General features: G+C 42.1%; 1 protein-coding gene across 18 annotated transcripts in view; it reads left to right on the forward strand.

Moving 5' to 3' along the window:
* Positions 1–25,689, forward strand: part of LOC137423219 (DNA (cytosine-5)-methyltransferase 3A) — a 549,884-nt gene that overhangs the window by 51,616 nt on the left and 472,579 nt on the right. The window contains exon 1 of one of the 18 annotated variants that reach the window (XM_068110129.2): positions 7,293–7,346. The exons of the other annotated variants lie outside the window; for them this stretch is intronic. The gene's annotated coding sequence lies outside the window, so the exon portion shown is untranslated. Of the gene's footprint in view, positions 1–7,292; positions 7,347–25,689 lie in introns of those variants that run through there. 18 annotated transcript variants of the gene reach the window in all.

Here is a 25,689-nt window from a genome sequence, read left to right on the forward strand (position 1 = left end):
CGGTCCGTCCTTCCGTACGTCCGTCCATACAGGCTAAACCTCGTTTTTCCCGCATGTCCGATTGAGATAAAACTTTCAGGGTCGGAATGACACCCATGCAGAATGTTTTTATGATAATTGTGATGTCTTAGGCCTTCCATCTCCTATCTTGGATTAAAAGCAGCTACGGCAGCTATCTTGGATTAAACGCAAATAATAAAAAATATATTTCTCGGAAACTGCTGAATGGAAAAATTTGAAACAAGGCACATTGTGAAGGGCTCCCAATGGGGAACAAAAGCATGATAATGATGACATCATAGATGAGGTGGTATACCAGCCAAAAATGTTTTAATCAAGTTCCTTATCCTAAAAATCTGAAATTGCATGCACATGATCTATGACCCATTTGTATTGAAATATTAAATTTTTGACATCATAGATTGCATAGTTTGGCAGCCGTATTGGATTTAACCTAAAACCTTAAAAAAACATATTCTCCCTAACCACCAAATCGATTGACTCAAAACTTTACGTGTGCCATTGACAAGGAATGGCGATTAAAAGATGATCACAAAAACATCATTGGTCACATGGCGTGGCAGCCATATTGGATTGAAGGAAAATATTAAATAATTTTATCTCTGAAACCGCTTACCCTATCGATGCGAAATTTTACAAATATCATCTAACACCATTGTTGCATATCGTTTGAAAATGACGATGTCATAGGACATGTGGTTTGAAAGCCATTTTGGATAGAAAAATTAACCTTATCCGATCAACACAAAACTTCACAAACGTGATTCCCTACCCATACATATGCAGAGTGTACCTTTTTAAAGGTCATATGTCACGTGGTATGGCAGCCATATTAGCTTTAAAGCCGATAATAAAAAAATCCCTTCTCTGAAACCGCTATACCGATCGAGGTGAAACCTGTCGTGGCTGGTGAAAATGTGATACTTGAAAACAGCTGAAGGGATTTAAATCAAACTTGTTTATTTTTGGGACCAAGCTCCTGAAAGTACTCTTTGGGACGCCAAGCTAAGTGCCGGCTGAAGGGGTTTATTTTCATTTTATCTTTCCCTTGACGCCGCCCCCCCCCCACCCCTCAGAATTTCCATGTTTTAAACGTTTCCCGGTGTGTACCCTGGATAAGAATAGGTACACCGTATCCCTGCTTGTCGTAAAAGACGACTAAGAGTGTTGGCGTCAGGAAGGGCATCAGGCCATAAAAACATTGCCTCAAAAAGGGAACCATGACAATTACAACTACATATGGGCAGGGTACAGCCCGAAGTGGAGATCGGTTTCTGAGGTCTGGGACATGGAATGTAGGGACAATGACAGGGAGATCAGGAGAAGTGGTGGAAGTATTGGTCAGAAGAAGAGTGGACATATGTTGTGTGCAAGAGACGAGATGGAAGGGAAGTGGTGTGAGAATGGTGAAGGGTAGGCAGGGACAGAAATACAAGTTTTTGTGGCAAGGGTGCCTGTAGGGCGTGAATGGTGTTGGTGTCCTGTTTTCTGAGGAGTTTGTAGACAGTGTGGTGAGTTTGACGAGAGTGAGTGATAGGTTGATGATGGTGAAAATGATGATTGGAAAGCTCTTGGTGAACGTCATCTCTGGATATGCTCCGCAGGTTGGTCGAAGCGATGAAGAAAAGGACAAGTTCTGGTGTGCGATAGAGAAGCTGATGGAAAACGTGAAAGATGAGGAAGTTGTTGTGGTAGGAGGAGACCTAAATGGACATGTGGGAAGGAGTATGGATGGTTTTGACGGAGTTCATGGGGGTTACGGATATGGTGTGAGAAATGGAGAAGGTGAAAGGATTTTGGAGTTTGCTGATGGAGCTGATTTGTTGATTTGTAATACTCAGTTCCAGAAAGAGGATAATAAGCTTGTTACATACACGTCAGGTGGGTCGACGACAACCGTTGACTACCTGATGGTGCGTAGGCGAGATAGGGGGCACCTCCGGGACACAACAGTGATCCCGGGGGAGGAGGCTGTTTCACAGCACCACTTGGTTGTCTGCGACGTAAGGGTGAAAGGTGCGAGGAGAGCTCGGCGGGTGAAGTACCAACCGAGAATGAAGGTGTGGAGGTTGAAAGAGGTGACAGTAAGGGAGGCATTAAAAGAGAGGCTGAGTAGGGTCGAGGATGATGTGGTTGAGCTTGAAAGTGGTTGGATGTCGATGAAAGCTAGTCTGTTGGGAGCCATTGGTGAGGTATGTGGATGGACAAAAGGACCACCGAGGCACTCGGAAACATGGTGGTGGGATGATGAAGTTGGAAAGAGGATTGACGAGAAGAGGAAGAAGTTCAAGGAGTGGCAGAAGGCGAAGGGTACGGGAGCAGAAACAGCAGAGCATGAAAGTTATAAGGCAGCCAGGAAGGCTGCAAAGAAAGAGGTAGCAAAGGCGCAGGAGGCATGTAGGAAAATGTTCGGAGAACGCTTGGATTCGGAAGAGGGTCAGAAAGCAATATTCAGGATTGCAAAGCAGATAGCGAAAGAGAGGTGTGATGTGATGGGGGTGAGTTGCTTGAAGGATGAAGTGGGACAAATCGTTGTCGACCCAGATGGAATTAAAGGAAGATGGAAAAGATATATGGAAATGCTGTTGAATACAGAGAATGAATGGGATGGCAACATAGAGAGTAACCCTGTTTTAGGACCGGCAGAGAAGATAACTGAGAAGGAAGTTGAGGAAGCGATAAAAGCAATGAAGGGTAGAAAAGCGGGAGGGCCGACGGGAGTTGTGGGAGATATGTTGAAGGCAGCAGGAAGTTGGGGTGTGAAGAGAATGACAGAGATCTGTAATCTGGTGGTGAAAGAAGGCCGCATTCCAGTGGCTTGGGAACTGAGTACCCTCATCCCTCTATACAAGGGGAAAGGTGACCCTCTGGAGTGTGGCTCGTACCGAGCGATAAAGTTATTGGAGCACGGAATGAAGGTATTGGAAAGGGTGTTGGAGAGGAGGATAAGGAAGAAAGTGAAGATCGACGAAATGCAGTTTGGATTCATGCCAGGAAGAGGAACGACAGACGTGCTTTTCATTGTGAGGCAGTTGCAAGAGAAGTACATGGAGAAGAGGAAGAAGTTGTTTCTTGGGTTTGTTGATCTGGAGAAAGCATTCGATAGGGTACCACGCAAAGTATTGCCATGGGCATTGAGGAAGTTAGGAGTGGAAGAATGGTTGATCAGAGTAGTGATGGCAATGTACAAAAGAGCGCGCACAGCTGTAAGGGCGAAGGACGGGAACAGTGGTGAGTTTGAGGTGAAGGTGGGAGTGCATCAGGGGTCAGTACTAAGTCCACTACTATTTGTAGCTGTGATGGAGGTGCTGGCTCAGAACGTAAAGGAGGGTTTACCGTGGGAGTTGTTGTATGCAGATGATCTGGTGTTGAATGCGGAAAGTATGGATGGACTGAAGGAAAAGATGAACACGTGGAAGGAATGTATGGAGACAAAAGGTCTGAAGGTGAATATCGGAAAGACGAAGGTGATGGCAAGTTGTAAAGCATGTGGTGAGGTGGAAAGAACTGGGAAGTGGCCCTGTGCGGTGTGTAGGAAGGGTGTCGGAGTGAACTCCATTCAATGTACAATGTGCGCTGAGTGGGTTCATCAAAAATGTAGTGGTCTGAGAGGGTCATTAACCAGTGTGGCATCTACATTCAAATGTAAGGTGTGCACAGAGGGAGCTGCAGATGGAGGAAATGTTGAGTTGGATCTTGGAGACGGCGTGAAGCTGGAAGGTGTGAAAACATTTTGCTACCTCGGAGACATGCTGAATGGAGAAGGTGGATCAGACTCGGCAACGGTTGCTCGAGTGAGATGTGCATGGAAGACGTTTCGGGAACTGAGTGGCATGCTGATGATGAGGGGAGTGTCGTTGAAGCTGAAGGGAAAGGTGTATGCTGCATGTGTGAGAAGTGTTATGATTTATGGGAGCGAGACATGGGTAATGAACGTAGAGCAGCAACGAAGGTTGGAAAGGGTGGAAATGCGAATGGTTCGGTGGATGTGTGGAGTATCGTTGAGAGAGAGGAAGACAAATGATGAATTGCGAAAGATGATGGGAATAGAGCCTGTGATTGATGCTGTGAAGAGGAACAGGTTGAGATGGTTTGGTCATGTGTTGAGGAAGGATGAAAGTGACTGGTTGAGAAGAGTGATGGAAATGAATGTAGAAGGAAGCAGAGGACGGGGAAGACCGAGAAAGTCTTGGCTAAAGATGGTGGAAGAAGAAATGCGGGCAAGGGGGTTAACAAGGAGAGATGCAGAAAATAGGGCAAAATGGAGAAGATTGTCATGGGGACCGCAAGGCTAACCCCCGCTCTAGCAGGGAAAATGGCCTTTAAAATGCATGTTGTTGTTTGTTTGAACGAGGGCATCTACCCCTTGTGGGACTATATGGAGGCATATTGGCGACACAGTCGCATTGCTCTAGTTGGATTTGAATCCCAGTTCATGCCCCAGGGGATGGGAACTTAGGTTCACAGGGGTCGAAATATGATCTATTTTTAACTCAAAATTTGATATTACACACCCACCTCGGTTGAACTCTTTGCCATCTTTCAACTTTGCTTAGGTGTGAAGCATGGGGATTTGTGGTGGCGTGCCATCGACTTCGCTTTAGTTATTCCTATAAAAGTGCACTTATATCTTTTCATTTTTGAATTACATATACGAGGTTAAAATTCCTTCATCATTCATGATTCGGGTGTCTTCCATCAAAGGATTACCTTTGAGGTGTGATGAGAGATTATCTTGAGGTGGTTTGTACAAACTTTAGATGGAAGGGGAATAGGGGAATGTATTATCGTTTTACCCAGTGTCTATTACATCACTCTATCCAATACATTACAGTAGTTGTTCGTGCCTGTTCTATATGTCCTTTATAACGTCTTTAAAACAGAAAGTTTCCTGTTTGGAATAATTTTAAATTTTGCTTGAATGCCATACAGACAGGTAATAATGGCACCTCGTTGTATCATGGCACTCGGCATATCCACCTGCAGCTTTGTGCTGCCTAGCTATCAATGCCATAGTCTCTGCTCGACAATGCATGACGTTTGCCATATTAGTTAGAATTCCTAATGTTATGTTATGTTATGAGTCAATTTGGCATGCTTTGCAGTCCTTTTTGTCTTTGAGCAGTAATATTGAAGGAAAGGGGAAAAGGGGTCTATCATATCACGATTTTGCTTGGGAATTTCCTACTTCAGCTAATCAAATGCATGATTAACCCAGTACTATTACCACTGTTTCTGCCATCACCGCTGACATCAATGAACATGGGATATGTTAGCTGAAGCTTGGAGCTAGTTGGTCAGCACAGTGGGTGGTTCCACCAATGAAGTGATCCCCATGAGAAATGCTTGGCACTTTCCTCCGAGTGGACGTTTAATTCTTCAATCCAAAGAGCTGCCTCTTTGTTATTTTAATCCTCGCTTCTCTGCTGTCTTTTCATTTCTTCTTAATGATATTCTTACTTGCTTGTTCTGTTCTTGTTCTTTCATTTATTCCTTTATTACGATTTAGTTTTCATTTCTCAGGATGGTAATAACATTGGCAGATTTAATGTGCATGCTAATTTTGCTTTACTCCTGTTGGATTTTTAATTGTTATTTTAATTGCATATATTTTAATTTTTTCAATTATTATTTATTTATTTTTATTTTCTTTTTGTTATTTTAATTGCATACATATATTTTGTTATTTTAATTGCAAATATATTTCTAATTAGTATCATACTTAGTCTTTTGTCTTTTACAATTTTTTTATTTTATTTTTATAATCTATTTTATAATTTATTTATATATTGATTTATTTATCTATATTAATTTATTTATTTATTTTGATTTTTTAATTTATGTTTTATTAATTTTTATAATTTAATTTATAATTTATTTTTATTGATTTATTTATTTTTATTGATTTATTAATTTACTTAGATTTTTATAATTTATAATTTATTTTTTATTAATTTTTATAATTTCGTTTATAATTTATTTTTATTGATTTATTTATATATTTATTTATATTTTTAGAATTTATTTTAAAAAATTTTTTCATGTCTTTTGAAGATTTTAAAACAAAGGAAGTGTTTGTTAGGTTATATGCTTATTCAGTGAAGTTTGCTAATGTACAATCCAGATGAAAGATATTTTCAAAACATCAGTCGTTTATAATACGTTAAGACTTGCCAGCAAATGGTGAAATCTGTCATAACATGATTAATTTCGCTTATTCTTGCTCTGACATTGTGAAACAATAAAAAGACAGGATCCCAGGGGATGTTTGAGGAACAGCCTGCCAGGCAGGGTGGTGGATGTTTAATTGGATGTACCATCCTTCTTTAGAAGATTAAGTGGTGCACAGGCAGTTTCTTAGTAAGGAATACATTGGTGCTGAGTGATCTGCTATTGCCTTCTTATTAGTACCAGGAATGGAATTTGAAATTTGCGATGATTAGAATCAAAAATTTCAAAATTCACCTTGGCACCTGAAGGTAGAGGGAATATGTTGATACAGATGGCTGGGTAGGGAAGTGAGAATATGTTTTCTTCTGTTGTGTAAAGTGGGTTACACCAAATGATACAACGTTTGATAAAGAGGGGTCAAAATTTCAAGTTCCCATTTCGAATCCCATTGAACTCCCACTGAATAAGGGTCAGGATCACTTTCCAACATTTTGTTCAGAACTGTTATTAACAAGAAAGGTGAAATGAACTTGAACCGCAATAAACCAAAACTTAACGCGGATGTGGGGTAGCCCTGTCTTCTTTCCAAGGGTTCCTTTTTCGTAGAAGGATATCATCTCTGGCTTTGTGAAGACTGCATTAATCAGAACCATCACAACAACAATGGTTTCAATCAACTGAAAGTTCACAGTGGTATGCTAACCACTGTGGGAAACAAAGTAAATCTGGCATTTCGGGCATAGGGATTTGCTCTTTACTGACGAAGGGCTATGAGTATGATACAGTATACATAAACCAGAAGGTATACTTTGGTTTTGATGGCAGTTAACATACCTTTGCCAATTTCAGGTTAATAAAACTTATAATTCGAACCATCAGTCAACACAGACCAGCCTTGACAAAGTCAAGTATTCATTACTCTGCATGAAGTAGATCTTGCTGTTCATTACAGTTCTTTTCAGGGTGGGTTGTACTGCAGCGTCTTCGACACAAGAACATTATTATATTCTCGACCTGTATGGACCAGCTTGCCCATGGGAAGGGCACCATCAGCAGACTTGACCATAATCAGCAGGAGCAGATCCTTCTTTCCGCCGCCTCTCAGCTTCTACACCAATCCAACCGACGCAGTGAACCGACCCCTCCTCCTTGAGGTTTTATTTCAAATGCACACCAATTCACTGTTATCGGACCAGTAACCACATTGTTACTTGGTCGTCATCAACCAAGTGCTTACTTGGTTCCTTATATATTTATTTTTAGAATAAGCAGCCATGTGCTTCAGATGACAGTGGAGTACAGTCTACCCTGGAGGGGGTTGTGGTGACTGGCAGGATCTGCTTTATGTCATCTCCTCATTGTCAAATGAAATTACAATTTTCCCAGCTACCTCTCTAGTTCTATTTGTAAACCACAGACAAGAGGTTTGTGGCAGACATATCCTGTTGGTCAAGGTCCAGGCTTCAATGCCTTGTGTGGCACATTGTTCCTGATACCATAACAGCTAGTGAAGGGCATTGTATTTATAAAGGACTCATATATGTATATATATATATATACATTATACATATATACATATATATTTAAATATATATATATATATATATATATATATACAGTGCATTCAGAAAGTATTCAGACCCCTGCACTTTTTTCACATTTTGTTATGTTGCAGCCTTTTGCTGAAATCGTTTAAATTCATTTTTTCCCTCATCAATCCACACTCAATACCCCACAATGACAAAGAGAAAACAGGATTTTAGAAAGTTTTGCAAATTTATTAAAAAGAAAAAACTGAAATATCACATTTACATAAGTATTCATACCCTTTGCTATGACACTTGAAATTTAGCTTTGGTGCCTCCCATTTCTCTTGATCATCTTTGAAATGTTTCTACACCTTGATTGGAGTCCACCTGTGGTAAATTCAATTGATTGGACATGAGTGGAAAGGCACACACCTGTCTATATAAGGTCTCACAGCTGACAATGCATATCAGAGGAAAAACCAAGCCATGAGGTCGAAGGAACTGCCTGCAGAGCTCAGAGACAGGATTGTGTCGAGGCACAGATCTGGGGAAGCCTACAAAAAAATCTCTCCTGCATTGAAGGTTCCCAAGAGCACAGTGGCCTCCATAATTCTTAAATGGAAGAAGTTTGGAGCAACCAGGACTCTTCCTAGAGCTGGCCACCCGGCCAAACTGAGCAATCGGGGGAGAAGGGCCTTGGTAAGAGAGGTGACCAAGAACCCGATGGTCATTCTGGCTGAGCTCTAGAGATCCTGTGTGGAGATGGGAGAAACTTCCAGAAGGACAACCATCACTGCAACACTCCACCGATCTGGGCTTCATGGCAGAGTGGCCAGATGGAAGCCTTCGACCTCATGGCTTGGTTTTTGCTCTGATATGCATTGTCAGCTGTGAGACCTTATATAGACAGGAGTGTGCCTTTCCAAATCATGTCCGATGAATTGAATTTACCACAGGTGGACTCCAATCAAGGTGTAGAAACATCTCAAATATGATCAAGAGAAATGGGAGGCACCTGAGCTAAATTTCAAATGTCATAGCAAAGGGTATGAATACTTATGTAAATGTGATATTTCAGGTTTTTATTTTTAATAAATTTGCAAAACTTTCTAAAATCCTGTTTTCTCTTTGTCATTGTGGGGTATTGAGTGCAGATTGATGAGGGAAAATAATTAATTTAAACGATTTCAGCATAAGGCTGCAACATAACACAATGTGAAAAAAGTGAAGGGGTCTGAATACTTTCTGAATGCACTGTATATATATATATATGTATAATGAATTCCATCACTTTTGATATATTTTCCTTTAAATCTTTTAGTTTTTTATTTGCAGAAATGTGTTCATGAAATAGCTTACATTGACTTAAAAAGACAAATAAACACATCAAGATGACACACAGCAGTTAAATTATTATTAGTTCGTTTTCAGCATGTGGCTGCTGGTTGCATAATTGTTGGGAGCACGGCTGTGGTGCTGATGCAGTGCCCCCTGTTTCCTGTAAGCTAGTATTCATTTTTCCACCCTCAGAAGGATGACGGCCTGAGTCAACCCACCTGTTGTTGTTTGACGGCACAACAAGGGCTCAAACTCAAGACCCGAGGATCTTAAACCAATCACATTAAACAATGAAGCCAACACCAGGCGAAGCAATTAAATGGGAGAATGACACAATAAGGCTTTGGAAAGTTACCGCAACCTTGATAAAATTTGCAAGATCAAAACGATGTAAATCTCAAGCAAATAAATAATCCGTTTATCATTTACAATGAAAAAAACCCATATGGCATATCCTTTCCTAATATCAAATGATTACATAATTTACAGTCGATGTTGTTTTGTAGTCTACATCATTGCATCAAACGATTATCTGTCCACTGGCAAAATGCCTGGGAGATTCGTTTGCCATATGGCCAGGAGGGAACTGAATCTCCAATGACTCTCCACATAGCCCAGTGGATTTTCTGTTCATTAAGGGCATTGGCAGACTTTTCCTGCCATTGCTGGACAATCAAATCTTGGACTTTCATGCTCTATACAGAGTGTCGGTTCTGGTAAAGCAGATTATTTGGTAAGGGTCACAATCCTGGGTGGATAACCACTCCAACACAGGATACTCGACCTGGTGTGCAACCATTTGTAATTTAGCCAGGATGCAGACAATAACTCACCTACTCTTTGCAAAGGACACCATGGGAAATTTTAATGTCCACCAACTAATGGTGGCAGACGGAACACTTATCTTAATGTCCACCCAAGGGATGGCACACAAATTGCTGCATCGCGTTGGAAGTGAAACACCAGGATGACGGTTTATTGCTGGGTCAGATTTTAAATCATGGTAGACGGCTTCGAGGCGAGTTTGCATAACAAGAACCATGAAGGCTTTATCTTCAACTATATTTTATGTTTTTTGAATATCCTGTGGTTGAATATGTTGGATAATTTAAGTCATGTGCAAATATAAGTTCGTCGGCACACTCTTTTCAGCCACGGCTAAATGTCTTTCCTTGATCCTCATGGAGTTCCTCGGTGACTATAATGCCTAATGAAATGACATGGAGTGTTATTGCTTTGCTGGTGAGGAATTATCATTGTTCAGTGAAAGGGATGAATTTAATATTTGAGGAAATGGGAAAACAGTCCATCCGATGGGATTCTCATACTATTTTGTTGGTGTTTTTTTTTCCTGTGACGTGTTGCACGTCTACTCGAGCTTCGCTTTTTGTTGTTATTATGGGTCTTGTTGGGGTCAATTTTTGAAATGTGCACCCATTGGTCGGACAGCTGTCAGACCACACCCACATCTAGCACCGAGACAAAATGATATGGCCTCCATCTTGGTTTTCTGGTGGGCCTAACACATTAGGCCTTTGGCCTCTGCTAATTATACACTGCCTCGGTTTGGTGCATTAGATTTCCATTCGCTTTGTTTGGGTTGAGTGTTATTTATGATGAGGGACCCTGAAAATGTAATCAAATGTCGAATGGTAGACGATCAGGTTTAAACTAGCCCATCAGAAGGCACGGTATGTCAGAACGCATGGCAATCAAGCGTTACGTTACATTTTATAACCAATCATTATGTTTCGCAAATTACTAAAAAAATAGCATTACATCATTTTTGAATGGCCCTATATATTGGGGTTAAGTAATCTGTGGCCGTGTGATGATTCATCTCGTTCTGATATAAACATGGCGGAGGGTGACATGGATTAGGTGTCGAGTTAATCTTTTAATAGCGCATTAAATGTGTTTCCCAATCACACGGTTCATATTTTAAGTGTACTTTAAATGCGTATTTCCCAATCGGCCTGTTACCGGATTTTGGCGCAGGTTGTAACCACAGTGTGGTTATTCTTCCTCATGCCTGTTCCTTATTGGTTTTGTGGAAAGTTTAGACTTTAGAGGGTTTCCAAGAAATTTCATTAGAGTTTTTGTTTATTATCAAGGTGCTTTACCGCCTGTTTTATTGTACTTTTAACTGGGTTTGTGGTGGTTTCACGTTCTTTAGTCATTTTATATATTCCATGCACTTGCTCTAGTTTATCATTGAAGGGCGATGCTTGTTTGTTTTTCATTCGAATCAATACATTTATGGGCCTGCTATTGTATTTTCACCTGCTTAGTGGTGGTTGGCAGTGGTTATATGTTGTTGTAGCACTTTTCATTAATTTTGGTTGTATTTAATATTACCTGCTGTTGTTTACGTGGGTTATTATGGCATCTAATTATCCTTAATTAATTTGTCAGAAATAACGAGACATAACTAAATCCTTTCCATTCTAGAGGTTGGCCTGAAAGTCGCTTTACCCCTCCACAGTAAAGCATTCATTAGGCTTGTTAAACTCTTTTAATATACACTCTACAGGTTTTCTTGTGCAGGAGGTACAATAATTAATCAGTCATTGTTGCTATAGGTGCTCCATCATTCTCCATACACCACTAAATTTGTCGCCAAGTCTTCTTAGCCATCTTGTTTTGCATTTGTGGAGTCACCTGTGCGAAAGAGGCGATGACTCCAGGGAGCAATTCCTCAATCGTCCTATGCCAGTTTGTCAACCCTTTCTCCTTGATGAAGCCCCACAAAGAGTTGCTGAAGTTGTTCGATCTGGACTACTTGGAAACAAGTGATTAGATCTGGAGGAATTTGGCATGGGTAAAGCAACTTTCAGGCCACCCGACCTTTGCTCGGGTACTTTTAAGTTACTTGATAGATAATTTCACATCTTTAAAAACAAATCCCTATGCTTTGTCTTTTAACCTCATCCAGCGAACGTGGGGTTATGTTTTCACCTCTGTCTGTTTGTTTGCCTGTGAACAGGAAACTTGGTTTCAACAGGTTGGGTGTGTGATAAGGACGAATTGGTTCCATTTTGGTGAAGATCCAGATCCGAGTATTTTTAAAGTTATTCTTCACCATTGAGAGATGGGGCCAAAAACTTTATATATATCATTCAGATATTTTAAAAAGTGGTGGACAGATTTGGACGGAACAAGGTGGATGAGTTGATTAGGTCAGTCCTTTCCACCTTCTTTTGATCCACCCACCCCTAGACCTAGTCATCCCAGCCTTTCTCATCCCTCTCTGAAATGACTTATCCGGCCTAGTGAAGCATATATTCATTATATTGCATACCAGTGAATGTCACCACACAAGCAAATATTGTATTTAATTTTTTGTGACTAATGATTTTCATTCCAGTAACCTGGAGAGAGAATAAGGGACAATAACTAATTTTATTGAAATACATCTTAATTTTATTGAAACAAATGCTCTGGACACTGACTGTCATCTAACAGCTGACTGAACTGAACAAAAATTACAACACAAGAATAGCGGTAAAGATTTTTTTTCGATTGCAAAAAACGATAGCAAGACAGCCTCTTCTATGCCTATGAGTATGAAACGCATGCAAAAGCAGCAGTCGGAAAACCTATTTTTGAAACACTGTTGATATGAAATATGACACTTATCACACACCTTGATAAGAATGCTCAGTGGCTAATTTGCTGTTTAATTTTCTCTGCTAGCGTTTCAAACGGTAGGACATGGGAATTTTCCAACACTCCCCACATCAAGCCATCAACGTTGGCCAAACACTTTCGTTTTTGTGTGTTGATGTCATCAAGTTTGGAAAACCCGACCTCTGAGAGATAGTAGTCCTCATTCGCACCAGTATGTCACATGCTGTGGATGTCAGCTTCTCATATTCAGGAACCTTCAGTAGTGAAACCGAGAACTCCTGATCACATTGCATATTGCTCAAAGCTTCTTCGCTGCTATCTCTTCTCTGTGAATAATACAGTGAACAGAAACACAATTTTCTTCCAAAGCTTTGATAAGAGCAACGACACCTTTATTTCTTCCAGTTATGGCCGCAGCTCCATCAGTTGTAACATTTGGACACCATGCCCATTCAACACCATGTTCCGTCATGAAGTCATTCAGTTTCTGGAAAATTGCTTCTCCCGTTGTTTCCACTCCAACGGGAACCCAGAGCAAAGAGTGCTCCACAATTTTTTCATGTTCTAAGTCAGGGAAGCGACAATATGCGATGAGTATGGCCAGCCCACCAATATCCATCGTTTCCTCGAGTTACTCTTTCGTCAAGAGTTGCTCTTTCATATAATCTATGATAGCAACGCTTCTTCATTTCATGGTGTTATCGGAAAGTGACAATCTCATTCCTTCTTGAACTGCCTTTTGGCCACCGTGCAGTCGCTGTGCCGCAATATTCAAACAAAGCAGAATGATGTTTTCCGCATCCATGTATGGCCCCTTCTTTAGCATGGCGGCATGAGCGATTTGTAACGATGTAAGGACCAACTTTTCTCAGCTTGATCAAGGAAGTTTACGTTTTCCTCCAATGGTTTCAACTGCTTTGCGTTTTGCTTCAATGCTCTTTCAGAGAAAACAACCGACTTATTCTGGTGCTCTTTGTGCTTGTTCAACAAATGGGATTTCATTTTTGAGGGTACCAGACATTAATTTGATAATTTTACAGAACATAAAAGGCATTGCAGGTATTCTTTGTTCTCTTCTTCTGAAGGCAGAAAAAAATCCATAGCAGACGTAATTCCTGTTCCATTTGCGCCACTTCACTTTCCGGGAAGGTCCGATTTTCACATTTTTAGCTGGTGGGATGTCATTTTATCATGTTCTAAGTCAGGGAAGTGACAATGCATGATGAGTTGGACCAGCTCACCAATATCCGCCGTTTTATTGGTGGAACTATTGGTTGAATGTCATCATCGTACTTTTCTTTTCTGATGCGGAGTCTTCCTTGGATGCAGATTTCTCTTCAGCTTTAAAACTTGCCGATTCTTCGACTTGAACTTCCATCTCTTCCACCTTTCAAAAGTACTCAAGTAATGATTTAGTCTTGGACTTGGACATGATGAAAGCAGTGACAGGGAAAGCCAAAAACCTTGGGAAGAAAATAACATAGAATCAATACATGATCATGACTAAGAACATAGATAGATACATGATTAGCAGGAGGAGTTCAACAAGTTATTCAAGTGTGGGCACCTGGTAGGACTAATACGACGACCGGATGAGTTCACCCCTATGGCTTCACTCATCCTTTCGCTCACCACTGCATGCTGACTTACCCCTAAATTCTCACCGATCACCCCTAAGTGTGCCAGGCACCCCGGTTTACAAGCACAGGGCTAGGTGGCAAGAACAAGCCAATTCGATTTTGGTTCAGGTCTGCATCCAGATCTGGCCTATCAGTGGGATACAAAACATAAACTGTTCAGTCTGGTGGAAGTATGCGCTCTACCGAGTGCCGTTGTAGTATTCCGTATGAAGCTCTCTCTTTGGTATTGTGTTACCTAATTAATTTGTCCATTTTCAAAAGGTAAACTCGTTTCAGAAGAGGCAACTTACATTGTATGTTGATGTGATTTTACCAAGATGGAAAACAAAATTGTAAAAGTAATAGTGATACATTTGTAATATTTTGCACTCTACCTACGCTATGTACTGTATACATTATAAGTTGGTCATCCAGTGGAGGTTTTTTCTCTACTATTTTGTGTTTGATAAGTGAAAATACTTTTTATCTACATTCCTGTAGAAATTTGCATGAGCCAAAACGGTGATTGCAAATGAAATTGTTTATTCTGGTGGTACCGTAAATTATATTCTCTTCATCTCTTGCTTTAGGTTTTTTGATTGATAGTACTTGTTTTACAGGAATGCACAATAAAGTTTGAACAACAACTAAATTGACTCCAAAATCTTCAATCACAGAGTTTGGTTTTCCTGCAGATAGAGTATTTTTGAAATGAGACGAATATTTATATCCTGCTCTATGATATTATGACCCCTTAGTATGGGACATGGAATTGTAAGATTAATATGAAAAGAGTATTTGTACGTGAAAGGAGCTTTATCCACTTGACTCGCCACTGCTCTGCACCGAATATCTTGCGGGAAATTGAAATCCAATTAATTTTTATACATTGTTTTATTCTTATTCCAAACAAGACCAACAAGAGTACTGTGCTAGATTTATGGGGTCCAACACAGACTTTGGCACAGTTGGTTTTTCCATGCGCATCCATTGGCTCAGTCCCAGAGGCGTGTTTCCTCTTTGTGTATTTGCATGCCTGTGGTTGCTTGCTGAAAAACAGCTGATTAGAGTCTTTTTTATACACACCGCCTGTGACAGATTGTTTTGCTTCTAACAAGTGGACACAGTGGATAAGCAACAAATAAAGTATATAGGTGTTCAGGAGGAAATTATTCATCCTTTTTAATCCTTCATGGTTGGCCTTTTATTAGAAACCATAAGAAAATAAATGCTTTCAAATCCGGGCAGAAATTATGTCTGAGCAGCCATTTTGTCTCGATTGGAAAACTCTCATCACTTGAATATTCGTGCAACATGCTTTCCGCCACTCGACTGTCTCCTGCCCTTTTTATCCTGTACATGCCCTTCCTGCCCCCCCGCCCCCCAAAGTATAGCTTCACCTGAAAGGGTGAGTGCAATAAAGGGCTGCCTTTGTGAGGGCCTTTCGAGGGTGGCAGGGAACGGGGCTGGTTCCACTTGGTGAACAACAAAACCTTTGTTCACTTGCTGCACATCATTTGAAAAGCCCAGCTCAGCAGTCAATGTATTTTCTACAAACACAGATGACAAAGTACAAATATGATTGAGGCATGATTATCAAATAATAAAAATATTGTGAACTCTTTTGTCTTATTCTGTTTATTATGTTCATTTTTATGTTTAACTCGATGTTATTATGTAATGTTATTATGTTGTTTATTATGTTTATTATTATGTTATAGACGCTTTTGTCTGATTCTGTTTATTATCTAACCCTAACAACCATTTCTTATGATCATGTTTATTATTGTTATTCTGTTTTGTTCTGTGAACTATTTTGTCCGATTCTGCAGTTAATTACTGAATGTTTGTTTTCTTTAACACCTCTCATTCTCATTATATATATATATATATATATATATATATATATATATATATATATATATATATATATATATATATATATATATTGTTACGTTTGTGGGGGTAGATGATGGAATCCCACAGTAAATATAGGATTGTATAGAACTATAGTATGGACCGTGGACGCGTAGGAGACATCTCGATGTATTTAAGTAGGGAACTGGAACTTAAGATTGTTTATGTGTCTTCACACGAGGGGTGAAGCTGTACTAACTAGGTAGGGATTAAGGTTAGTTTTCCCCAGTACATGATATTCCTTCTGTGACCTTTCCCTACGTTTTACATCTACCACAAGGCCGGCCATACAATGGCCATGCATATATGTATGTATGTATGTATGTATGTATGTATGTATTTTATTATTGTTTACATATACTATTTATGTGTATGTTTACATATATTATATATATGTTTATATATATGTATGTATGTATATATATATATATATATATATATATATATATATATATATATATATATATATATATATATATATATATATATATATATATATATATCGATCTATATATATATATATATATATCGATCTATATATATAAAACACAGTTTGTGTGTGTGTGTGTGTGTGTGTGTGTGTGTGTGTGTGTGTGTAATGTTACCGATAGACTCCTAAACGGAGAGGCTTACGTGCTTGATATTTGGCATAGACATGGCCATTGAGCCTGGGACGAACATGGCCGAACTCAAAATATTTGACGATCCATATTTTTTATTCATATTTACCTCAGCGCATTTCAGCGCACGGAATCAACGGAATCAGAGCAGGTGGGCGCTGATTCGCTCAGAGCGATCACGTGATGACGCTATGAACGCTATGATGCTATGAACGATATGACGCTATGAACGCTATGACGCTATGAAAAAAAAAATCGCTATGACGCTATGACGCTATGAACGATATGACGCTATGACCGCTATGACGCTATGACGCTATGAAAAAAAAAATCGCTATGATGCTATGAAACGCTATGAACGCTATGACGCTATGAACGCTATGACGCTATAACGATATGACGCTATGAACGCTATGACGCTATGAACGCTATGAAACGCTATGAACGCTATGAACGCTATGACGCTATGAACGCTATGAACGATATGACGATATGACGCTATGAACGCTATGACGATATGACGCTATGAACGCTATGACGCTATGACGCTATGAAAAAAAAAATCGCTGTGACGCTATGAAACGCTATGAGCGCTATGACGCTATGAACGCTATGACGCTATGAACGCTATGAACGATATGACGCTATGAACGCTATGACCCTATGGCGCTATGAAAAAAAAAATCGCTTGCTTTGCCAAGGGGCTCGCTCCCCCCCCTCCCCGTTCCCCTCCCCTCCCCTTCCCCCTCCCCCGCCCGGTAGGCGGCAATGCCGGGTACTTCTGCTAGTATATATACGTATATATGTACAGTCATGCGTCGCTTTACGTCCGTCCAAACAACGTCTGATCACTTATATGTGCGGGCGTGCTCATGCATGCATCATTGCATCACGTGTTCTTAAACAAAATAGATTGTACTGCCAGGCGTATGATGATACAGTACAGTTACTATACTGTATATCCATAATATGTTTTGATAGATATAAGAAATGCCTATGTTACTGGTTTATGTTTTTTGGCTGCTGTAGTGTGCAGTACTTTTAATTTGATTTCCTTACTTACGAAATAAAAAGTTTACAAACTGTATAACAGTGTATGTATGCTTGGTTTTGCCTCGTCGGCAGCGCCGCAGCATCATCAGCATCCAGTCTCGATTACCCCCCTGCGTATCGTGAGCGTTATTCCATTGTCTTTTCATTTTATTTTATTAAAATCAATCCACCCTAAAGTTAGTCATGGGTCCCAAATGCAGCGCAACCAGCCCTAGTGGTAGCAGCAGCAAGAAACAACGCGAGAGCTTTGATTTGGAGGAGAAGCAGAAAATAATAAGACAGCGTGAGGGCGGCAAATCTGTGAATTCTATCGCACTTGATTTCGGCATGTTTTTCGGCACGAATACCACCTCTTTGATTCAGCCAATGGATCAAGGGGCTATTGCCGCTTTCAAGTCCTATGTTCGGACAACGTCCAATTCGGTTAAAGTCACGTTTCCAAGGACGTATCTAGGACATTAAGCGATGCATGACTGTATGTATATTATATATATATATATATATATATATATATATATATATATATATATATATATATATATATAAATATACATATATATATATATATACATATACATATATACTGTATATACATACATACATACCTTTATGTTGAACCTTATTAACCTTATTTGTAACCCATCATGTTAAATGATTATTATTGGACTTGATGATATTGTTACGGGTTTTACGGCCAGGTCACGACGGCTACTCGGACCTACTTCCCGACCTTTGACCCTGAAGCCAATAGGCTGCAGATAACTCCGTGGCATGACGAGTTTCTAAGTAACCACAGGAACAGTTTAAAACAACTTATTCTGGTGGGATCCTCAGGTCCAAATCCTGTGTTACCTCCCCAATGAATTAATCACCCCAGATAAGACCTGTGCTCTCAACGCTTTTACTATTTACTGCTTAGGATAGCCGAGCGATTTACCATCAGCGGAAACGTTGGCTAATATATAGTATCGGGAAACATTGGGGAAAACTCCTGTCTACTAACTGCATATACTACGTCCAACCAATGGAGGAAACAGCCACTCGTGCAGGTTGGAAATAATGAATTGTGTGTTGACAAAAGGCATGGATTTACAGGAATGCAGTTAACTAAAGAAATGTTTTAGCCCTTAACATACAATCTTAGCCCCTACCATTCACTCTGGCCCCTAGCATACAATCCTAGCCTCCTAGCATACAATCTTAGCCCCCTGGCATGCAATCTTATCCCCTACCATACACTCTTGGCCCACTAGCACACAATCTTCGTCCCTTCCATACAATCTTAGCCCCCTAGCATACAATCTTAGCCCCTAGCATACAATCTTAGCCCCTAGCATACAATATTAGCCCCCTAGCATACATCTGAGCCACAAGCATACAATCTTTGCCCCTAGCATACAATCTTAGCCCCTAGCATACAATCTTAGCCCCTGAGCTTAGCCCATGTTTTATACCTCTCCCACCCACCCCTCCCCCCCCTTCACATGCCTCCTCCCCCCAAGCCCTCGCCCTCCCACAGATCTCCCGATGTCCCTGTTCTCTACTGTTGTACTTGTGTGCTTCCATCTCTATCCCCATCTTGTCTCCTGCTCCTTTTATTATACGTTTTTAATGTCCTTTTTTTTTTTGATTAAAGTTAGCTCTCAGACGAGCCTCGATCTTGTATACAAAAAAAGGAAAGAAAAAGACTATAGCAAAGCAAAGGTCATGTAAGTCAGTGTATGAAAGCCGGAAAATCCGGGGAAAGAGCTACGTTTTTTTTTTTTGTTTGTTTTTTTGTATACTGAATCGAGGCTCGTGAAAGAGCTGACATTTACTTCACAAACAAATCAACCAGACAAACAAAATATATAAGAAGAGGGAGCGGAAGACAAGATGGGGAGAGAAGGGGAAGCACACAAACACTTGAGAGCACACAACATTTGAGAGCAGGGAGATGTGTGGGAGGGAGAGGGCTTTGGGGGAGGAGGCATGGGAATGGGGGGGGGGGGGGGGGGAGAAGTATAAAACACAAGGACACCAAGGACTTCCAGGACAGAAGTTGGTATTTCAAAAAAGTGGAATTGGGGTGAAATTAGCGGGGGTAGAAAAGATCAAGGTTTTGGATGGGGGAAGATAAGAGATGGTGGTGAACAGCTGTTTTAAAGACCTGGAGGGAGGATTGGGATTGAAGAGAGTGAGGGAGTTTGTTCCAGAGGCGGGAGAAAAGAGGAATGAAGGAGTGAAGGTGAACAGAGAGTCTTGATTTTGGCAGTTTAACCATAAGAGGGTTGCAGGCAGATCTTGTGCGACCTGTAGGAATATTTGTGGGACAGAGCCCAGAGAGAGCTGGGGGGGGGGGGGGGGGCAAGGCCAGAGAGGAGTCGGTAGAAGACGGAAAGACCACCAACCTGCCTGCGGTGAGTGAGTGAGAGGCCCTTGGAGTTAGCTTCGTTGATCTAAGGATGGGAAGAGATAAGAGAGGGTTATCATTTTATGGGATGGGAAGAGATTTATCACAATTGTTACGGGGTCCTCCCCTATCCTCTGGTCTCGGTAACCTCCAAACCCCGAGAGGAACCCCGGCAGAAAGATATATATTGTTGCGGAGATGAGGACTGTATTTTTTTGATTGTGTGCCGTATTATTATTATTATTGTTTATTCTGCGCCCCCCTACCTCCGGAGCTGTGTAAAGGTGAAAGGGCATCCCATAATTAGTCCACAAGCATACACATCAGCCAAATAATAGAATACCCCTGTTGATAGTTATCTCTTATTCTGTGTTTTAGAGTAAGGCTGTGTCTCCCATTAATTGAAGTACTCCATTGCACCAGTGAAAGAGAATAGATCCCCTTTCCTTCCCATCCCCAAAATCTCCATTTCCTTTTACATCCCCTTCCGTCATTGCCGGGCCTCGATTCGCAATTACCTCCCCTCCAAAACCACCATTGAACATGTGCTCGAATCGGAGAAGAAAGGCGTGCCCGCCCGTCGTCATCAAGGGCGGAGCCAGAGGGTCGCGCGACCAACCAGGGCCGAGGTGAGCACCCCGATGGGCGTGTCCAAAAGGCCGGCGGCTTAATCGCCGGAGGCGCTATAAAAGGCGCGCACGCGAGTGAGTCGTGAGTTGGTCGTCAAGAGAGAGTCGTGAGGAGTCAGTCAGTGGAGTCGGTGGTCAGTTGGTTGCGTTGGTTGCGGTGAGGAGTCGGTGGTGGTGGTCAGTTGGTTGCATTGGTTGCGGTGAGGAGTCGGTGGTAAAGAGTGAGCGGACCAAGAACGAGTTGAGGGTTTGGACCAGACGAGTCGGACAAGGCCTGGCAAAAGCACGCGACGTCCACAGCAGCCACAACAGCAGCTTAGGGGCCTGAACGGCGGTTTGGAGCAGGGCCGAAAATGAACGGCGGCTGCTAAACGCGCCGGTTGTGCTGCAGGACCCCCCTGGACCTCCCTCTCCCTCCAGCCATCCACCTCCTGCCTTTCCACCCTTCTTGTGTACGTGATTTTGTTTTGTTTGTTCTGTCCCTGGGTTAATTAAGTCTGTATAAGCTAATAATTGCACTGTGTCTCTGATTCTTCTGTATATTATTTTATTATCTTTCCTTCTCCTTGGTTACTTTGAGCATGTAAATAGTAGGAATAAATTTAGTAGTATTTCCAACCTTTTTGTCTTCTTCTTCTTCTTCACATCCGTGTCGCCTTTGTCTTTTCCCTATTGAATAGCTGCGGTGCGATCCGGCCAACGTTTGGGTGGAATCGGGTGAGTCGGGGATCCTGTAACGGTCGCGGTTGGACCATCCGCTCGGCCCATCATAACATCTAAACCGCGATCAGTAACAATATGTTATTCCGTGTCGCAATCAATCACTAATGAAACCATCCAGGAAACCACCAAAGGAAACAACCCAAATCAATCAGGAAACCACACCCTTGGTTGTCAATGAACAAATATTATATTAAAAGCACACAAAAAGAACCATACAACAATTGGGCAATCAACCCTACAATCAAATCTTAAGATGGTAACCTAGCTCAAACTCACGGCACCCTCAGGGACTGAAACCGAGCCTTTCTCAATGCCTCTGGAACACAATGGTGCTCCCGGCGAAGAGGCGATGGCGATGAGGCGGGTAAGGAGATGTAGGTAAGGCGGGGACCGTCACATGGTCCCAGCCAACCCCACTTGGCGGTGGAAAGTGGAATTCCCAAAGACGCTATCCAAACGTGCACATACACCGTGCAGTCGCGAACCGCACCGTATTCTTCACAGGCCGCTGTCGCGCACACACAACCTCGGCAAATCACCGGTGGGCGGGACTACCGGACGCGGCTACCCAAGGGTCCTCGAACGATGCGCGAGGGCCCCGAAATGGCGGTTGGTTCTTCCACGGGCTGCAGCCTCTAGGCGAAGATTCTCCGGAATCTCACACTTGTACCTGGCTTCGCAGGCTTTTCCACGACACCAGTGATAACAACGATCGCACGAGATTCCTTTCCAGGACTCAAAGTTCACTCTCCATGGACGCTCGACCACGCTGGGTACAGAGCTTTCACAAAATGTCTCGTTTCACCTCTCCCTCATGCGCTCTTCTTCCTCGCTCCCTTTTCCTTCTGGGTCACGATCCGATTTCCGGCCACATTTTAGCAGGAGCGCTTTTAAATCTTTTAACCACAATAACCCTTTCCCTTAAGCCACAATAAGCATAATATCTAGAACCAACAATGAAAACAATAACAACCATAATTAGGGCCGAATCCATAACACTTCCCCCCCTCAAGAAAGAAAGTTTGAACACAGCGAAAACTTTCATTGTAGGCAAATTCTTGAAACCAACACAAGTAATCGATGTTTCCCCAAAAATAAAGCAACAAAACTTCGAACAACTTACAGAGATTTCCAAAGTTAATTCACTCTGGACAAAGCATCAGCAACGACATTGTCCCTGCCCTTTACATGGTCCATTTCCAAGTTACGCCTGCAAAGCCAAACTCCATCTCATCAACCTCTGATTTTTACTTTTAGTTTCTTCTGGAATGAAGGTTAAGGGGTTGATCAAAAATCCAAAGTCAAGCAAATTGATAGCACTTTTTCTGGGAGGCCGAGCTGAGGGCCAGGTTCCATGGTGGTTGGGTGGTGAGGCCTGGACATATTCACTACATGGACGCCTTTAGGAATGTGGAGTTCACGGTTAGTCCGTGTAGGAAAGTTCACTACATGGATGCCTTTAGGAACGTGGAGTTCACGGTTAATCCGTGTAGGAAAGTTCACTGCATGGACGCCTTTAGGAACGTGGCGTACACGGTTAATCCGTGTAGGAATCTTGGCTCGGCTGCTCCGCAGCATTCAGTGCTTCAACTCTTTCTAACTTTCCTAACAATCACAGTTGGACCACTTGTCACAGTAGTCACCTGAATGGCGGTCTCCTTCTCGGCAACTGCTCTGATAAAATCCTTCCTTCGGGAGCTGTCATAACTCTGGAAGCCTCCATAATAATATCGATTGCGGCCACCACCACTACTCCTCCGTGGTCCTCCTCTGTAGCCCCCTCGCACCTAGGAAATGCCTTCCCTACTGTGATGGTCCGACCATCCAACTCCTTGCTATTCAGATCCTTTTCTGCCTCTCTGGCGTCCTTTGAGTTTTGAAACGTGACAAAGCCAAACCCTCTTGACTTTCGTGTCTCCCTGTCTTTTATCAGCAGCACTTCCAAAAGCGGTCCATATTTGCTGAAGGCAGACTCCAGAACATCTTCCTTTGTTTTGAAGTTCAGTCCATCAACAAATAACTTGCTAAATTTGTCGCCATCCCAAACTGGTGTGGTGTTATTTTCCCGAATAGGCTTTTTAACAACCATCGGGTTACCATAAACTTAACCACCGGCCAAATCATTCCCGATAACAACAGATACTCCCTCTACAGGAAGCGTGGCTTGTAAACTCACAGTGACCGGTCCTGACACCAAATCAGACTCCAACTGGATGACATGAAGTGGAGCTCCAACACAGCCACCAATCCCCTGTAAACGAACACTATCACCAGTTGCCGTCTCCTCGGACAATAGCAAGATGCCTTCAAGCATTAAAGATTGATGTGCTCCTGTGTCCCTCAATACCCGAACAGGTCTCCGGTTAGTCGAGGCTCCATCCAGTGACGCAAACCCCTCTGAAATAAATGGTTGGTAACCCTTTTGAGGGTGATTTCTCACCATGACCATTGCATTTGGAGTCGTACTAGTCGAACTCCACTCCTGATTTTCCTTTCCCCGAGCATAACAGTTGGACATCAAGTGTCCAGGTTTATGGCAAAAAGTGCAAGTAGGCCCGGAGGAGAACCTCGTGGTCTGCCAAGGCATGGGTTGGGCGGTCTGCCTCGAGCCCCCCGGACGATAGGTCTGTCTTGGAACCGCAGTCTTCTGATTTCTAGAAGTCGTGGTATCAGAGTGGTCCTCATTTTCATCTCGAGGCCGTCCCCATGAATTTTCGTTCTCCGCCCCTGATGTACCATAGCTCCCCTGGCTCGGTCTGGGCGAGAAGTTCGGTGTGTGGAACCCCATCCTGTGTGTTAAGGCATAGTCATCTGCCATGGTTGCTGCCTCATACAACTTTGGTACTTTCCTTTCCTCCAGATGTACTTTAATGTCCTCGTGGACACACTGTTGGAATTCCTCCACCAGGATCAATTGTCGCAATAGTTCGAAGTCTTTCCCCACTCCTTTTGAATCACACCACCTATCAAACATGGTTTCTTTCAATCTGGCAAACTCCACATTGGTCTCACTCTTGCTCCTCCTGGCATTCCGGAATTTTTGCCGGTAAGCTTCTGGGACCAATTCATAGGCTTTGAGAATGTGTTTCTTCAAGACCTCGTAATCTGTACATTGGTCAATCGGTAAAGCCGAATAAATCTCTTGAGCTTTACCCACCAGAACACTTTGCACCAGTATGGACCAGTACTCCTCAGGCCAGTTTAACAGTCGAGCCACTTTCTCAAAGTGTGGAAAAAACTTGGCTACCTCCTTTTCATTGAAGGGTGGAACCAGCCTCACATGTCTGCCAACATCCCAGGTGTTCTGACTCGGTGTCGAACCAGTCGGCATGCATGGTACCTCTCCCCGTTCTTCCATTACATCCAGCTCCTTGAGTCTAATTTCCTGCTGAAGTGCCATTTCACGATCCCTTAACTCCCTTTCGGCTTTTCTCTCCTCTGCTTTCTTCTCTTCTAACCTTTCCTGGAGTTCTCGTTCCATTCTCCTTTCCTCTGCTTGTTTCTCTTCTCTTCTCTCTTCTGCTTTCCTTTCCTCTGCTTTTAATCTTTCCTGGAGTTCTCGTTCCTCTGCTTTTAATATTTCCTGGAGTTCTCGTTCCACTCTCCTTTCCTCTGCTTTTTTGTCTTCTAACCTTTTCTGGCTCTGTAATTGCATCTCCAGTTTCCGGAGCTCCACATTTTCTTGTTCTTCTGGTAACCAATCCCAGGCTACCTCTTCCCATGTTCTGCGTCCGGGATATAAAATTCCCTAGATTTAGTCCGGGAAAGAATTCCCGAACATTCCCAGAATTCCCAAAGTTGGAACTTGGTTCCAACATTCCCAAAATTTTCCCAAAAAATTCCCAAAATCCCAGAATTTCCCAAAAATTCCCAAATTCCCAACATTCCCAAATTTCCCACCATAGATTGTATCACCACTGTCTGCATCTCTGCCTTCTTCATATTAGTTCGGACCTCCACGCTACAATGTTTGGCCAATTTCCAGAGGTCCGATTTTACTAACGCTCTGAACTGTGCTTCACTAGGGGGTCACTGCAAACTTCTCTG

Source organism: Myxine glutinosa, chromosome 3, assembly GCF_964187855.1.
Source record: "Myxine glutinosa chromosome 3, kmMyxGlut1.1, whole genome shotgun sequence".
Taxonomy (NCBI): Eukaryota; Metazoa; Chordata; class Myxini; order Myxiniformes; family Myxinidae; genus Myxine; species Myxine glutinosa.